This window comes from Porites lutea, chromosome 9, assembly GCF_958299795.1.
Source record: "Porites lutea chromosome 9, jaPorLute2.1, whole genome shotgun sequence".
NCBI lineage: Eukaryota > Metazoa > Cnidaria > Anthozoa > Scleractinia > Poritidae > Porites > Porites lutea.
Genome location: NC_133209.1, coordinates 25,989,040 through 26,005,225, shown reverse-complemented (window position 1 = coordinate 26,005,225; position 16,186 = coordinate 25,989,040). Strand labels below are relative to the sequence as shown.

The 16,186-nt window shown below is 39.6% G+C and overlaps 3 protein-coding genes across 3 annotated transcripts in view; 1 reads left to right on the top strand and 2 right to left on the bottom strand.

The window, feature by feature from the left end:
* Positions 1 to 10,167, bottom strand: part of LOC140948052 (protein NLRC5-like) — a 40,051-nt gene extending 29,884 nt beyond the window's left edge. The window contains exon 1 of the mRNA XM_073397272.1: positions 9,894 to 10,167. The gene's annotated coding sequence lies outside the window, so the exon portion shown is untranslated. The remainder of the gene's footprint in view (positions 1 to 9,893) is intronic.
* The window catches only part of LOC140948054 (uncharacterized), a 120,538-nt gene extending 109,324 nt beyond the window's left edge, over positions 1 to 11,214 (bottom strand). The window contains exon 1 of the mRNA XM_073397274.1: positions 10,795 to 11,214. The gene's annotated coding sequence lies outside the window, so the exon portion shown is untranslated. The remainder of the gene's footprint in view (positions 1 to 10,794) is intronic.
* LOC140948785 (uncharacterized) overlaps positions 1 to 16,186 on the top strand; it is a 327,016-nt gene that overhangs the window by 158,248 nt on the left and 152,582 nt on the right.

Here is a 16,186-nt window from a genome sequence, read left to right as displayed (position 1 = left end):
AACAGCGCCTTTTTACCGTCATAAGTTTTCAAAATTCCTTTACTCGATCAGCTTTCACCAGGCTTGGAAGGGTGAGTTTTTTGTTTTGAAATACGCTTTTCTGTAATTTTCACCCATCCACAAAAGGAAGCCAGAATTAGATGAAGTGATGCAATCTGAGAGAATATCTATATTTAACCAACTTTAGTTTTAAGTGCAATTAGAAATATGTGCAAATGAAAGAGCTCCAAACAGATTTTTTGAATATAAAAATGCCTCACTTAACCATCCTCTCATGTGAACTGTTGGACCGGAAGTGACTTTGTGAGCATCTCCAGCCGTACATATTCATATTTTGCCAATTTTAGCGTTCAGGTGGAATAAGAAAGTAAAAGTGCTACAGACAGTATTATTTAGGTTAAGTTATCGGAAAGTTTTGGCCAATATACTCGATATAAGCTTAATTATAAGGGAAAAAAAGACTAGACCGGAAGTGGCTGTATTAGCATCTTCAAAGCGAGGCCACCCAGTGAAAAAGCCGTAACCTTAGTATTTTCTCCTTGTTTTTTACATACCTAGGGCTAAACTTTCTGTTCATGTCGGAATTGTGTTATTTCAAAAGTGGGCACTCAAGTAAATCCGACTTAAATTTGGGTTATTTTCAGTTTCACTAAAAATGTCTTTAAGAGCATTAACTAAACAATTATTTCACAGACAACAGAAATATTTCTTTGATCCATATGTTTTGCTATAAAACCCCCTAGGGATAGAGATAATAAAAAGTGAGTTTATATTTGGCTTAAAATATCCCTGATATTGTAATCAAAGTATTGAAAAGTGCCCAAAATAGGCTATAAAAAAAGCCTTCGGGGACCCCAAAAAGGGTAACATCTAGAACTCAGCCCAAATAAGAGCAATGGAGCTGAAACTTTGGCATATTGCATAAGTCTCCATAGTAACTAAGTGTACCAAATTTGAGCCAAATCGGCTGACCCCTATTTCCAAGCCTGCCCCGGTCTCTCAGGCAGAAGCTCTTAAGAGTGAGTCCATGGGTGCACCAGGCAGGTGTGCTACATGCTATCTCTCCGATTTCAATGAAACTTGGCCTGTTTAAAGGGTCTACCCCAAAACTCAAAATGACAAACTGGTTCGTTGTTTGGATCTTTATGGTGGGAGATAGCCCACCCAAATGGTTTAATTACATTTTTTACCAATAAAAGTGCATTAATAACAGGCAAAAGTAGGAAGCTCTCAGGACAACTGTTTTTAACCTTTTACCTTGAGGGCTTGTATATATGTTGATACATCTTTGACAAATGCAAGGATGTACGTTTCAGTCAATTTGATTGACAGCTTGTCAATCAATGGCCTTGAATATGGGACCACCTTTTTAGCCATTCAAATATTTGTTGATTTTGAGATCAAATATCTCTCCTTGCCAGAAAGCTATAACAATAATTTTGCCACTCCCTGTTTACCAACCCTTTAGTTTATAATAAACATAAAAAATATTTCTGGGCTCTGCCTTTTTTGGACGTCAGATGCCACTTGAAAACTGCACCTAAAACAAGCTTATTTCCACTTGTCCTGCCCTATAATTCAGCAATTAACGGCCGCTGAAGTTACTAAACCGACACTTTCCAGCCTGTTATACAAGAATAATAATTGAGGAGTCTAATGCATACTTAAAACGTTCAAGATTTTGCGGAAAAATTAAAGATTTTCCACTGATTAGTAATGCATGCCACCAAAATATCGAAGGCAAAATCGTAATGTTTGTGACCTCGTTTTGATTTTCTTGCAAAATCAGAGATTCTTCTTCTTACGAGTTAAACTATACAGAAGTCCTTCATTCAAGTGTTAATGGTCTTGTCTGTGACAAGATCAAGCTGTTTTTCATTTCCTGGGGAGATTTCAAGGCCACATGGCGCACAGTTGTTGACAAGCTATAAATCACGCCAGTATATGCCAGTCATAAAGCAATGTCAACTTGTACATCTAAAAACAACATTCAGTGATGCGAAATTCTTCCTTCTACCGATAAATAAATTACGCCCTTAAAAAGTTTATTAAGTTTTGGCTACAACCTCAGAAAAAGAATAGTATTACAAAGACGAATGGTGTTAGTTTTACTTACCGCCGTCGACCTACGCCGAACTATCATGTATGCTGCGTGACCGGACAATATTTGTTTAGAATCCACTTCTTTGCCTCTAAAAGGCTTTCTGAATATCCTTCTTATCTCCATTACTATATTTATCTCCTCCTATCTTCATTTTTCTTTTAAAATGCAAGTTGTTCGAAGATCTCTGTCGCTCTCAATCAAGATTATTTGCAACCAAGTATTACGTGACAAAAAAGAGCCTGCAATATTTTGTTCAGCGAATTTCCCGCTCCTTCCCCGGCAATTTACATAAATCAAAGAATTTTTGGTTGTCTAGAGAATGAATAAAAATAAACAAAACAAGACGTAACTAAAAAATAGGTATTTATAGTTTTGTTTTAGTCTCCCAAAGGTCAAAACTTAGAAACACTAGCCTTAGTATACAGATCCCTCCCCCCCCCTCCCACTGAAACACGTAATCTTTTTTTACTTAATATTCCGTGTTTACTTCGTGTTTTAAAGCCACAACATTTATTGTCGATTGTTCGTTAAAAAAGGCGTTTATTGTCATCACAATGATTAAAACAATATATAACATTAAAAGGTATATCCTAAATAAAATACACTGTCAACTAAAAAACTATAGCCAACTAATAAAATACAGTCTACTAAAACTACTCTAAAAAAACATACTAAAACTAATTAAAAATGTCCGCATTCTTGGCATTAACACTAAAATCATCTAGAAATTCAACATCCTTGTGAAAAGGGGATCGGGACCCTCGTACATATGTGTGGTTGGATCGTAAAAATTTCAAAAGATGTGCTTGTTTTAAAACAAGATCTGGCACTGACATACGACTTGCCGTTTTGGGGAGGAAAGTTTGTCCGCTAGGTTGCTTAGAAAAAGCTTGCATTCCTTCCCCATTCCTCCGTTCGTGCCAAAAAACCAGGGGGGTTAAAGATCTCATTTCCACGTCAATAACTCTTTGTTGGTAATTCCTTTTCTTGTCTTTCTCATGCTCCACGAAGATCGATTCTGTGGATTTGTTCTGGTTACACGTTGAGTTCACATGTGTTAGACATACATCGAAGAATGCTGTTTCTCCTAGTGACCAGAAACTTCCTGCCTTTATGTCCAGTCTAGCCTCAGGGCTTGTGACGGTGGATCTTAGGTTGAATACCTCACTGTCGATCGGTAGGAGGTGGGGCTTTACACTGACATCCTTGCAGACTTTGCTGAGCAGAGATGTGAGAATGTTCTGGATGCCATCATGTCTTTGTGCAACAAAATCCCCCTTACATAACAGGGCGCGGCTTACTGTGAATCGGTCTCCACATGTGGGATCCAATGACCCTCTAGCCAAGCCATGGTATGCGATCAACACATCCATCAACTCAGTGTTATACAACTGATATAAGCTTTTTAGTCAAGAAGGAAAGAAATTTGGCTACCTAGTCAATGGCTCCAAAGACATTAAAGCCCAGGTAGCCTGAACACTCAAGATCTAGCAGACACGGCCAAGTTGGTGTTTGAAGAGGAGGTCAGAATAACAACGGAAGGTCAACGACACCTGGGAGCAGTCATTGGATCCCAGGAATACAAAGACCAATAATGTAGTGGAAAAGTGAAGGATGGAGGAAAAACATCGAGTTGCTGGCTGAGATCGTAAAGATTCAACCCATGCTGCCTACGTTGCCTTCACAACGGGCTACAAATCGAAATTTGCATATTTTATGCGTACAATTGACTCTTTTGAAGACTATGTGGAACCAATTGATGAAGTGATCAACGATATTTTCCTTCCAGTTCTTTTTTGTCAGACGGAACCGCTCCCTGATGAGTTGCAAGAACCATTCCCCATTGCGCCAGCACAAGGGGCTCTGGGTATACCATACCTGAAAGCTGAAACCTCACAGCAATACCCTGCCTCAAAGTTAATAAGAGCACTGCATAAGACAGCTAGACTTGCTAAGATCAACAGTGCAGGCCAGAGACAATGGTGCAAGCTCGTGGCTCAATGTCGTAGCCCTTGAGGAGCAGGACCTGACATTGAATAAGCAACAATTTAGGGACTTGCTACACTTGCATTACAATCTTGCCGAGCCATTGCACGTGTGGAGATCGATTCACAGTCAGCCACACCCTGTCGTGTAAGAAGGTGGGTTTTGTTGCACAAAGACAATATGGCATCCAGAACCTTCTCACATCTCTGCTCCGCAAAGTCTGCAAGGATGTCAATGTAGAGCCCCACCTCCTACCGATCGACAGTGAGGTATTCAACCTCAAGATCCACCGTCACAAGCCCTGAGGCTATACTGGACATTAAGGCAGGAAGTTTCTGGTCATGAGGAGAAACTTCGATGTATGTCTAAGACATGTGAACTCAACGTGTAACCAGAACAAATCCACAGAATCGATCTTTGTGGAGCATGAGAAAGACAAGAAAAGGAATTACCAACAAAAAGTTATTGACGCCGAAATGGGATCTCCCCCCCCCCACCCCCCCAGTTTTTAGCACGAACGGAGGAATGGGGAAGGAATGCAAACTTTTTCTGAGCAACCTAGCGGACAAACCTTTCCCCAAAAAACGGCGAGTCATATGCCAGTGCCATATCTTGTTTTAAAACAAGCACATCTTTTGAAATTTTTACGATCCGTCCACACATATGTACAAGGGTCCCGATTCCCTTTTCTCAAGGATGCTGACTTTCTAGATGATTTTAGTGTTAATGCCAGGAATGCAGACATTTTTAATATTAGTTTTAGTATGTTTTTTTTACAGTAGTTTTAGTAGACAGTATTTTTATTAGTTGGGTATAATTTTTTAGTAGGCCGTGTATTTTATTTAGGATATATCTTTTAATGTTATATATTGTTTTTATCATTGTAATGCCAATAAATGCCTTTTTTAACGCACAATCGACAATAAATGTTGTGGCTTTAAAACAGGAAGTAAACACAGACTATTAAGTAAAAAAAGATCACGTGTTTAAATGGGGCGGAACTATATACTGAGGCTAGTGTTTCTCAGTTTTGATCTTAGGGAGACGAAAACAAAAATGTAAATACCTATTTTTTAAGTTACGTTTTGTTTAGTTTATTTTTATTTATTCTCTAGACAACCAAAAATTCTTTGATTTATGTAAATTGCCGGGGAAGGAGCGGGAAATTCGCTGAACAAAATATTGCAGGCTCTGTTTTGTCATGTGATACTTGCTTGTAAATAATCTTGATTGAGAGCGACAGAGATCTTCGAACAACTTGCATTTTAAAAGGAAAATGAAGATAGGAGGAGATAAATATAGTTATGGAGATAAGAAGGATATTCAGAAAGCCTTTTAGAGGCAAAGAAGTGGATTCTAAACAAATATTGTCCGGTCACGCAGCATACATGATAGTTCGGCGTAGGTCGACGGCGGTAAGTAAAACTAACACCATTCGTCTTTGTAATACTATTCTTTTTCTGAGGTTGTAGCCAAAACTTAATAAACTTTTTAAGGGCGTAATTTATTTATATTACCAGTAGAAGGAAGATTTTCTCATCACTGAATGTTGTTTTTAGATGTACAAGTTGACACTGCTTTATGACTGGCATATTCTGGCGTGATTTATAGCTTGTCAACAACTGTGCGCCATGTGGCCTTGAAATCTCCCCAGGAAATGAAAAATAGCTTGGTCTTGTCACAGTAAAGACCATTAACACTTGAATGAAGGACTTCTGTATAGTTTAACTCGTAAGAAGAATAATCTCTGATTTTGCAAGAAAATCAAAACAAGGTCACAAACATTACGATTTTGCCTTCGATATTTTGGTGGCATGCATTACTAATCAGTGTGAAATCTTTAATTTTCCTGCAAAATCTTGAACGTTTTAAGCATGCATTAGACTCCTCAATTATTATTCTTGTATAACGGGCTGGAAAGTGTCGGTTTAGTAACTTCAGCGGCCGTTAATTGCTGAATTATAGGGCAGGACAAGTGGAAATAAGCTTGTTTTAGGTGCAGTTTTCAAGTGGCATCTGACGTCCAAAAAAGGCAGAGCCCAGAAATGTTTTTTATGTTTATTATAGACTAAAGGGTTGGTAAACAGGGAGTGGCAAAATTATTGTTATAGCTTTCTGGCAAGGAGAGATATTTGATCTCAAAATTAACAAATACTTGAATGGCTAAAAAGGTGGTCCCATATTCAAGGCCATTGATTGACAAGCTGTCAATCAAATTGACTGAAACGTACATCCTTGCATTTGGCAAAGATGTGTCAACATATATACAAGCCCTCAAGGTAAAAGGTTAAAAACAGTTGTCCTGAGAGCTTCCTACTTTTGCCTGTTATTAATGCACTTTTATTGGTAAAAAATGTAATTAAACCATTTGGGTGGGCTATCTCCCACCATAAAGATCCAAACAACGAACCAGTTTGTCATTTTGAGTTTTGGGGTAGACCCTTTAAACTGGCCAAGTTTCATTGAAATCGGAGAGATAGCATGTAGCACACCTGCCTGGTGCACCCATGGACTCACTCTTAAGTCCAAACTAGTCAGAGAGGAGTTTGCTGTGAGGGCTTGAGAAAGACAAGAAGCAACGGCCTCCCCAATTCCGTTACAAGCTAAATGCAAACTAGTCAGGGAGGAGTTTGCTATGAGGGCCTGAAAAAGAGAAGAACCACCGGCCTCCCCAATACGGTTAAAACCTAAATCCAAACTAGTCAGAGAGGAGTTTGCTGTGAGGGCTTGAGAAAGACAAGAAGCAGCGGCGTCCCCAATACTGTTATCACTTAAATCCAAACTAGTCAGGGAGGAGTTTACTGTGAGGGCCTGAAAAAGAGAAGAAGCACCGGCCTCCCCAATTCTGTTACGAACTAAATGCAAACTAGTCAGGGAGGAGTTTGCTGTGAGGGCCTGAAAAAGAGAGGAAGCACCGGCGTCGCCAATATTGTTCAAACTTAAATCCAAACTAGTCAGAGAGGAGTTTGTTCTGAGGGCCTGAGAAAGAGAAGAAGCACCGGCTTCCCTAATTCTGTTACCACGTAAATGCAAACTAGTCAGGGTGGACTTTACTGTGAGGGCCATGGAAATCGCAGCAGCACCAGCATCGTGTATCCCTGTGTAGCCAAAATCCACTTTAGTCAGCGACGACATGTCAAGGTGCTTACCTAAACTACAAACTAAGCGAGTTTCAAGGCTTTCCTTAACACTTGAACATTCCAACAAACACTCACAAGCTAAACTCATATATGATTTACGGTCTTCGGCAGAGCTGATTTTTTTAGCAATAACAATAAAGAACGACATTGCAGTTTCCTCACTCCGTAAGGCTATGATGCCACTCATGAACAAAAAGACCTGTCTCAGTTTATCGACGTCTCTCTTATCATCTACAACTGAGGTGAAGTCTCCTTCTTTGCTGATAAGTTGAAACGCAAGGAAAAGGCCAGCAAAAAACTCCTGAAAGCTTTTGTGTAAAAATGCACAGCGCGTGCAAGGTTCGCGCTTGGTGCCACCTTGTTAAAAAGACAAGAATCCAAAATTGATAAGCTTGACGGTATCTTCTTCCTTTTCAAAGTACGACTCTCCTTTAAGAAGGGATTCTAACGCAAAGCTGCCCAAAAGCAAAAGTTTTTCCTTATAACCTGAAATCAAGTCTTTATTGCTGCTTTTAAGTCTGTTTTTTTCTTCGTATCTTCTCAAAACAAAGACAACAATTTCAACGTACAACTCAGTCCTGCTTGTTGGAAGAACACCTTCGAAATCCTCGAAAAGACAACAGAGTAAAGCTGTATGTAGTGGATTTTTTGTTAACTCGCCTAGCGTTTTAAGAGAATGTTTATCATCATCATCATCATCATCATCACCATCGTCGTCGTCGTCGTCGTCGTCATCATCATCATCATCATCATCATCGTCGTCGTCGTCGTCGTCATCATCATCATCATCATCGTCATGATCAACATCATCGTCATCGTCGTCGTCGTCGTCATCATCATCATCATCATCATCAGACTCTGGAAGTTTCAATTGTTTAATCAGCTTCTCAGCGAAATGTTCCTTGCCTTTAAAATACTTTCTGATAAAACTTTCCGCATCCTTTTTAGTAAATCCTACAATCTCCCACAGGGTGTCACAGTATGGCCTTACTTTCTTTCCATCATGACGAGATGTAATGACAATGTGACAAGCTGGGAGGAGTTTACTGTGAACGAGCGAGTAGTACATGTTCAGTTTAAAGGAATCTGCCTCATCTAATCCATCAAGCAGTAGCAGACTTTTGGCCTGATTTTCTCGGATGTATTTGAAAAAATTATCCTTAGCCTGTGGGTCAATATCATCAGGAAGAAGTTGGTCGTCAATAGCTTCCCAGATGCCAGATTTAGCATCGTTACATCTAAGCAAGAGCAGCACTTCAATTGATGGAAAAGACGTGTCCCATTCATCTTGTTTATTTGCCCAGTCATACGCCAGTTTTTGTGAGTAGGTGGTTTTTCCCATGCCAGGTTCTCCTTCGATCAAAAGAATCCGTGGTTTCTGGCAATCAGAGTGGGGTCTAAAGATAGCAGTCATGTTGGTGATTTCATCATCCGTCAATGTTCCCCGCGTTTTTTCTTTGTTCACGATCTTCAGTCGGGTGAAAATCTCATTCAGGTTGAAATTAAGGTCATCACACCACGGAAATGGCACCAGCCGTCCTTCACGACGTTTGTAAAGCTGACGAATCCTTTCTATGATACTCGGCACCCCTGGGAAATAGAAGATACTAAAAGTAAGATCGATTTGGTTTTATTATACTGTTATAGAAGCCGTCCACGATACGCTTTTATGCTTTTGTAACGTTGCAAAACGAACGAGTTAAAGATCGATATAGACGACCTTTTTGGGATACCTATAATGATTCTCAATCCTAATTTTAGAATAAGCATGAATTATGTGAAGAAATATTTACAAAAATATTTACAAAAATATTTACAAAACCAACATAGGTGTGTCTTTCCGTCTTTTATGTAGTTTGCACTTAATAGACCCTTCCACGATTTTAAGTAAGCGATTATCCATCGACACCACACTACTGGAGAGCGCCTTAAAACTTAAAAAGTTTAAAGGCGATACGTTCAGAGCGAACGAAGATATTCTTCAACCGTGACAAAGTCCCGAAATTTTACAGACTTTTGTATGGTGGGGAGGGGGGGAGGGGGAGGGGGAGGCGGGAAGGGCGTGAACTTGCTCTCTTCCATAGAAACGTCTGTAAAATTTCGCGTGTTTTTGGAGCTTTATCTTGGTTAGTTCTCGCCAAATGACTCTGTAACTTAGCAACTTAAGAAGATTATTTTAAGGTTTTCTTTCCGGCCTAATGGTCCAAATCAAAACTGTTCAAAATACGTGGGAAGGTCTATTTTTTATGTCAAAATGGCTTGTGGTCGGGTCATTTTTTTCCTAGACTGCCAAACAGTATTTTTCTTTGAGAAAATTAAACACTGCTCGTTAGACACACAGTGTCGTGGACGCCGTGTGTCGCACGAGAGCCCCACACGCAAATTAGTCACTCTCTCCACTATCACTCTCAGTTTTCACTCTCTGTTTGATGAGTGAATGTATTCATGACAAAAGCAAATTAAAGCTGTTTTGCGTCAATGGTTTTTCCTAAATAAAAAGAAGTTTTATTAAAGCAGAATACTTCACCAAACCACACAATCTTGAGCATTTTAGTGGTATTACTGTTGGTTTCTTCAAAAGCTGTACTAACATAATGCGAACCATAGACTGACTATAGACTTATAAAGTGTCACAATTTCAATGCGTTGTTAGAGAAAGATACCTGCAAGATGCTGCTGGGTTATGGATTCGTGTTGCTGAGTTAAGTGGTCAGAATACTTTCCCCTTTTGGTTTGTCTTGAGATCTGGTCATCACAAGAAGCACCTGTTGAAGAAAATCGTTGGTTGAGACGCGGGCCACATCATGTACATCTATTTCAGTTAACCTTGTCGGACTTCAAGGTCTCATGCGTACTCCACAAGACTGCAAGGTCATGTGGGTAGCTGCATGTAAATTCTTTTCAATTTGGTCATGCATTCGCGGCTGACAGTGCCACAGAATAGTATATATGAAATGTCACAAACTTTTACCTTCTTCGGAATTTGGTAAATTTTATATGGAATTACCCATATTGTTTTGCGATCTCATCGCAAAGACTTTCCTACTGCAACGTTAATCAAAATAGCTGTAGGCCGACAACAGCATATTTGAGTTTGAGTCGGGTGGATTTACTAGCACATTTCCTTCTGTTAATAGACTGTGATTCCGTACACAAGAATAAACTGACTTAAAGTCAACTCTGTCAGACGCATATGCGGCGCTGTACGCGTCTCATGATGAATGTTTTGCTCATTTCGCCCCATATAAGGTAATCCAAAAAAGTCTTTGATCCTGGATTCCACGCTTTGGATTCTGGACTCCACATACTGGATTCCGGATTGTGTCAGTTGAACTTGGATTACGGATTCCAACTGCTGCGGGATTACGGATGCCTGGGGCTGAGTTCCGAAATCCAAGAGTTAAATTCCAGAATCCAAATCCCATAATTCCGGATTCCACGAGCAAAAGACTTCCTGGATTGCATTGGTGGGGCGACTCATTAAAACCAAAGTGAAGCAAAGAGTGGAATAGGTCAGCTTTAAATAAAGAAGAACATTTTAAAAATTGAATGTTTATATATTACCTGCATGGTTCTCAGTTAGCTTCCGCTTCCTAGCACTATCGTGCTGAGCTTCAAAGAGACCATCTACTGAAAGAATCAGCCAAACACAACATTAGCGTTTTGCGCCTTACTCTTAGTCGATACGCAATTTATAGCTATGGAAAGAATGTATAATCTGAATTTTTGACCAGAAACGACGCACATTTTCTTCAAGTTTGTCTAACTCTCAACTGAAAGTGCTAGACTTAAAGTTGAGCGTCTAAAAGTTGAGGTAACGACCCCAATCCTCTCAAGTGCTTCTTTCTAACTGTGACAGAATTCGTGCGTGACATTACGGAACTTTTTGAATTTGAACTAGTTTTGTAGGACCTTAAACTCTGAAGTGAACCTCGAGGCTATTTAGCGTCGATCGTCTTACTATTTGAACTGATAAGTCGCTTAAGCACCTGAAAACTAACATTTTTGAGTGACACGCGTGTGAAAGACAATAGCGCCTTAAAATACGTACCCTTATCGCTTAGTTTTTGATCTAGAGCGAGAGAAGAGTGTATGTAGTTTTTTGACAGTTTTACTTTCCGGAATTGTAAAGTCCGTGTGAAAAAGTGTAGAACCAGAACCTCAATTAAACCCTGAATTTCAGTTTCTTAAACTAACTCTTAATTTCACGCCGCTTGGCGATCAAGATGGAATATCAGAATGGACAAAAATATTGACAAGCCTTTTGATCTCGGATCTGAGCTTCCGCACTGTCTCACTCAATACACATTCACGACTTCCTTTACTGACGGCAAATTCGGCCTGTTACTACTGCGCCTAATCATCACATACCAAACTGACATGAATTATACCTGAGTAATGAGGCCAAGTGCGGAAAACACGAGGATCACTTAAAATGTGTGAGACAAGAGATGCTGCCATCGTACTAGCACAGGCCTCCCAACTTTCTGCAGTCGCTTGCTCACCATCCGCAAAATCAGCTATCCCTTTAACAATGAGCCACTCGAGTTGAGAATCAAATGCAGCTGTGAAAACACCTGAAATATAAAATACAATTAGGAAGTATATTCTTTTTAAGAAATCAAGTCTTGCGAATTAAAGAAAATAAAAAATTGATTGCCTTGCGTATAAACCGCATGTGTAAATCTTTATAAACGCATGGGTACATCTTTACTTTCCAGTAATTTTTGACGATTTTACTAACTTTCACAAAAATGTCTTTCTGACTACAACCTACAAGTAAACCGACCAGAGACCTCCAAATCAAGAGATGCAAGACCCCGACGAAAGCCGAGTACGACACATTATGATTTTCACGCCGTTTCTTTTGATTTGCTGACTGAAATCTTTCTTACAATGAATATGTTTTATTCAATTACGTTATTGTTATAAGCGAAAATTCCGTTGAAGTTCCGTTAAGGTATATGTAATTTTGCAGCTATAAAGCTCTGCACTCTTGATCGAAAGCTGTTTGTATCGAACATCTCCAGACAAATATTTCCCCTTTTGTAGCGATTACATGTGCGACTCCTGTTTAATTTTACTCTATAATTGTTCTGCGAAAATGGCGCCAAGAGTATATCAGTTATTGAAGTCAAGTCTGTAAACACTGACCTGTTTTCACCTTATGATCCAATACATCGAACCACTAATACTTAAAGTAATTACGATGTAGGTATTCAAAATAAATATTTTGGTCGCTCTTTCAATAGCCTGCATGGAAGGCGCCAGATAGTTTTTTTGGTTCGTTTTTTAGAGCATGCGAGAAAAAAACACGCGAAGGCCGGAGAGGGGACGGCCTCCACGCCTTTTCTCCGGTCGTGCGCGCGCATCCTACCTTCGTTCTAAAAAAATGGCGCCTCAGTGCTCTACTCTTTCAAAATCTTTTAGTTCTACATGTATCACAAAACAGATGTCAAAAAGCCTACCTCCTGAGGCTGCAAAGCAAAACGGCTAATAATCATTTTTCGAATTAACAATCAGCGCTAACTTACAAACATTAACGACACATTCGAGCAGCGTTGGCCTCGGCATAAAGTAAAATATTCACTAATTTCGGTAAGTAAGTGTAAATATGAGAATACACAATAAACAGAGTAATAAACAGGTCTTCTTCTCGTTGGAATTTGTGAACATATTTACTTTTTGTGGAGGCTAACCCCGTAAAAATTGCGTCTTCACTTCTTTTATTCAGCGGCCTTAACGAACTCAAAACTGGACTTCAGGATATTTTATACTGAAATATTAATCAATCCCAGCCATGAAGGTAAACGTCTGCGCCTTTTTAAAGCACTCCATGGTACTGTTAGTCGCACCTTTATGACCGAATTACAACTGAAGGATCTAAAGCTAACAACATAACTTTTTCCTTGTGGCGTAGGCTAGCCTATGTACGAGCAAGCTCTCCTATTTGGGCGAGCGAAGCGAGTCACGAGGGGCCGCCCCCTTTTCTCGCGCGTGCCTCTCACGCGTCTACTTTTAACGATATCCCCTAAAAGGAGAGCTTGCTCGCAGCCTAGGCGTAGGCTTGAAGCCTTTATACGACAAAGTTAATTATAATAGCTGTATAAGAACGCTATTGTTCAAAGCTAGAGTGACATGCACTCACCTTCGCCCTCCATCTCTACTCCTACCGCGAGGGGGTGGCGGTCGACAAGTTCCTTTCGACGCCATTGAGCTCTGATCTCCTCTGCTGATCTCCTCGCCACTTAGGAACTCGCCATTGCAGTTAACTTTGATCTGACGATCTTCTGGGTTTTTTAAAGGTGCCTGCCATCCATCAGCGCAGTTCGAGATTATTTTTGAGAAAAGCCTGCTCACGTGACTACTCATGCCAGCTGACTGCTCTTGGTCGCTTGTCACTACTTTGGATGCATATGTTGTTAGTTTGGCTGATACAACAACGTCTCCTAACTTGGTTTTGTCAGGATTGAGACCACTGCATACCCCAACAGATATCACGGCCTTGGGTTGTAAAATAAGGGCGGCATCCTTGACCGCAATCAGAGAGCTGCTTGGACCAATGGAACCTTCATTGCATCTTAGCAGAGCAACTTTTACTTTCTCTTCATGACTTTGAACGTTGTTGAAGTAAACGTAACCAACATCCTCGTAATAATATCTGTAGGGATCTTTTAACGCATTGTAACAGGATAAGAACTCACAGTCCTTAACGGTTAACAGTAGAACATCAACGGGTAGATCAGGCTGTTTCATTGTTGTTGTAATATCTTTTATGGATGGAAGACCAACAGCCAGCTGTGGTGGGCCAGCATTGCTGTCCTTTAAATTACGGCTACACGCCTTCTTTGAAGCTTCTGACATGTCAGTTTTCGGCTAAATTGCACTGGAGACATAAAAAGAAAAAGTATAACTCAATTTAGCCTTGCACTATACACCGATTTTTATAACGTTTTTCTAAGAATGTGGAAGCAAAAACGTATTAGCATACATGTATTAAGAACATTACTCGGGCTAAGGTTTACATAGGATCATTTTATATCATCCTGGTAAAACAAGCAATGTACAGAAATTATCATACAGTTGGCGGAGTAACCGTTTTAAACTTAAAAGCACGCCAAGCACTACAGTTACAGTTCGAATCACATGCTGATGGTGTCAATGCATATTCCCCTGCTCTGCATCAAGAATAAATCTGATTAACAAGTACAATAGTCAACAACAGAGCCGTTTTCAGTGCACTTAAAACGACTGCGTAGCAGACTACAAGTACCATGGTTTAAAGGAAGATTAGTTACCTTCATAATCCACTTCACGGTGGACTAAGTACAGTAACATAATTTTAATTCCCTCAACCCCCCCTCCGCCCAAAAAAAAATGGAGGGGGAAATCCACAAGAAAAGATACAAGCTAAAAAGAACTTTCAGTCCTTGCGAAGCCTTAGCTACTATAAATAAACTGACGTGTAATGTTTTATGCAAGTGCTGGAAGTTCAGATTTGCTTTTGTATTTCAGTTGCATGACCTTTTTTTTTTTGAGAACAGTAGTTCTTTATGACGAATTGATCCCATCTCCTCTTTGTTTGGAAAGGCAGTGCTGGCAGCACATTACACGACTAAATTAAATTAGCCCCTCTCTCTCTATTAACCCCCCCCCCCCCCCCCCCTTAACACTTTCACTGCCAGAGTGTTTGATGGAGTTTTGTAGGGTGACTCTAACTTTTGAGTCTGCGGACAAAATCCTATGATGTGACCATTCAAATGAACGCTCTCTGCCTGTACTTTCACATGTCATGGTGCTATTATTTTTTCAAAATTTTAGAAAGTGAAATTTGGAAATCTGGTCAAAATTTGCCTGAAGCTACCTTTTGCAGTGAAAGTAATTTAAAAATAAAAATTAAAAAATGGACGATTGATTTTCAATTTTCATTTTTCTGAACATAGAAAAATGAAAAAAGAAAATCTGTGTCAAATTTAATTTTTTTCAGAAAAATGAAAATCTGTGGTCAATTTTCATTTTTTTTCTGGACTCATAACGGAAATGAAACTAACCCATAAATAAAGATACAATAGATTACCGTGCAATTGCTGTCATCAGCTTCGATCTTGTTCGGTCGAGTGTTTCTTTTGCAATGCAGGAAGATTACATTATTTTTTTCTCAGGAGAAGGAGAACGAGAAGTAGAAAGACGAGTGAAAAAAATGCGGGTGACAGCGGAGAGATTGGCTCAAATGTTTAGAGTAAGTCATACTGCAGATTATTGTAATTGAGCTGATGTTCGTTTCCAAGTGTTTTTGTGGGGAATGCATGTGACAGTTATGGAAGAACTTCAAAGGCTGATGATGCGGGACCTCTAACATCAACTACAGTCGAATTTCCCATAAGCGACCACCCAAAATGCAAAGGCTTGGATATTTTCTGGAATCACACAATGAACTTTTGTGCACTAATTCGCAGACAGAATATACCAATGGTCTAGACAATGTGTGGGCCAGCTGCAATGCAGGCTAGGTGACTGCAGAAATCCTGGTTTTTTCATAGAAATGATATGTTGGGCACTCTGCAGGGGCACCCAACGAGAATACGGTTCAAAACCACTTAAACCTAGTATTGTTAAACGTATTTTAGTATTTAAACGGTAGATATAGGGGTATTTTTATCCCCTAAAAATTAACGGGATTTTAGCGGAAAAAAGTCAAATTTTGAAGGACTTTCAGGGGCAAATTCTTAGAAAAATCGGCCGGGAAATTTCAGGGGGAAACTTCGCCAAGAAACAATCAGTAAAAAACAGCCGATTTCGCTGGATTTTTTTTGGCAAATTTCATTTTAACCTGAAGTAGGATGGAGGAGTACTAAAATCGCAGAAAAAATTAGTAGATTATGCCAACACTTACCAACATTGAATTTCTTGTTGACCCGAAGGTTTTATTCCATGGTTGATTAATTTACAGCTATTT